Below are 2,208 nucleotides of genomic sequence, written 5' to 3'. Positions count from 1 at the left end.
CGTGGACCCTGATAACTTGCTCCGTGCGTGATGGCATCAACACATATGAGTTCACTTGCTTCCAAAGTTCATCTGTGGTGTAGAATGAAATTTTCACTCTACTGCGGAGCGTGCGCTGATACGAAACTTCCTGGCAGATTAAAACTGTGTGCCGGACCGAGAATAGAACTCGGGACCTTTGCCTTTCGCGGGCAAGCGCTCTACCAACTGAGCTACCCAAGCACGATTCACGCCCCGTCCTCACAGGTACTGGCGGAAGTAAAGCTGTGAGGACGGGGCGTGGGTCGTGCTTGGGTAGCTCAGTTGGTAGAGCGCTTGCCCGCGAAAGGCAAAGGTCCCGAGTTCGATTCTCGGTCCGGCACACAGTTTTAATCTGCCAGGAAATTTCTTCATCTGTGGTGGTTGGTATTGGGTCACAGAGCTGCACCCTCGTTTCAAGATATCCCACACATTTGCAATTGGCGAACAAGTCTGTTGATCTGGGTGGCCAGGGGAAACGGCTGCCATCCTGTGACACCAAGAAGGTACGTGTTCGTGCAGCAACATGTGGTAGTGCATTATCTTGCTCAAAAATCGCGTCTGGAGTATTGTTCAGAAAGGATATGGCTACAAGCCACAGGATGTCGTCATGCTGATCACACTGGTGGCATCGCCCTGGATGCACACCAACTGTGGTTGTCAGTGTCGATAAAATTCACCAACAGCCGTGTACTTTAAGATATCATTTTATTTTATTGTGAAGACTACCAGTTTCGGCATTTAAGCCATCTTCAAACCCCTGCATAATAAAAGAGAATACATGCTGTATATAAGGGTGTATAAAGGAAGTTACAGAAAGTGACAGGTAATCATAATACTGCTTAAGCTGAAAAAATGAAAGTACTGGCGTTAAACCAAATCTCTGTGTACATCTAGCACAATAGAGTAAAAAATGTGTACATATTTGTTAGTAGCGTTAAACCAAATCCCTGCGTACATCCAGCACAATAGACTAAAATATTCAAACCTTCCCATCGAATAAATAAAAGAAATAATGATTGAATGGTGCGTTTAGACGATAACCTTCCCATCTAGAATAAAATAGTTTAACTTATTTTGAGAATTGGCAAGACTCTCTTAGGATTTAAAGGCTGGCTACAGCGCGCATACACAAGCTCTGGAATCTAAGATGTTGTTGTCGCGCTTCGCAGCACACGGATTAATTAGTGGCAGTTTGGAAGCCAGTGTAGGAGCCCGCCTGCTGTGGTGCGCACGTGTGTTGGGCGAGGGGTCGTCGCCGAGCTGCCGTACTGCCGTGTCCGCCAGAAGCGACACAGGATTTGGTATTGAGTTGATATTTTTTGTAATTTGCAGCGCGCTTATTAATTTAAAGAGAAGGGTTTGTGTGTGTGCATAGCAGCAGACGGTAATTTTGATAATGATAGGAGTTGAATTCTTATGGGAAACCATTGTTAGGCGAATAGATGAAGTATTGATTTTTGTCATTGATTTCTTTTGTAATTGTCAGGGAATTGTTTCACGGTGTTTTTAATTCAGAAGTATTTCAGTCTGTCTCAAGAGTTTGATTAATTTCTAATACTGCTTTAATGCCACTGGGTGCATATTTACATATGAAGTGATTGTTCAAAGAGCTTCTAGCGTTTTGTTAATTGAATGAGAAAGAATCGGTTTCAGAATATAGTTTTTGAAAAAAGGAATTACTTGTTTGGGTTATCATTTATCGAGCTTAGATTTAACTGAACCCTTTCTCTTGAATTATATGTAGTTGTAGTAAGCAGCAGCAGCCACAGCAACAGCAGGAGCCGCCATAAAGAACATGCATTGCACTCAGCATGAATAATAGGTTTTTTTATGTTTTTGTTAAATAATGGAATGCAGCAGATCAAGCAGTGGCAGCAGAAAGATCAAGTAAGTTATTTGTTGCACACAGGACCAATTTAAAAAAAAAAAGTTTAGGCGATCTCTGTAATAGTAAAGTTAACAAGAGTACAAGCACTAGATCTTCGGTAGAAAACACGAGATAAGAAGATAGAGCTCGCGACATTCAACTTTCCGTCTAATGAAAGAAAGAAAGAGAACTGAAATTTTTGTGCCTTGCAGCTTTCCTGTCTGGACTTGATTTTGACAACGTGTCTGATCTGATAGTCTTTGGCGTACACAGTGTTGTACGCCTTGTCCCTTTATTGGTAGCAGTATTAATGTGACTGA

At 42.2% G+C, this 2,208-nt stretch overlaps 1 non-coding gene across 1 annotated transcript; it reads left to right on the top strand.

Annotated features, from left to right (window-relative positions):
- Nucleotides 1-287: 287 nt before the first annotated feature.
- Trnas-cga lies at nucleotides 288-362 on the top strand. Its single transcript has one exon. It is a non-coding gene; the product is annotated as a tRNA-Ser (tRNA).
- The last annotated feature ends 1,846 nt before the right edge of the window (nucleotides 363-2,208 follow it).

This window comes from Schistocerca americana, chromosome 2, assembly GCF_021461395.2.
Source record: "Schistocerca americana isolate TAMUIC-IGC-003095 chromosome 2, iqSchAmer2.1, whole genome shotgun sequence".
Lineage (NCBI taxonomy): Eukaryota > Metazoa > Arthropoda > Insecta > Orthoptera > Acrididae > Schistocerca > Schistocerca americana.
This window is presented reverse-complemented; position numbering and strand designations above follow the sequence as displayed.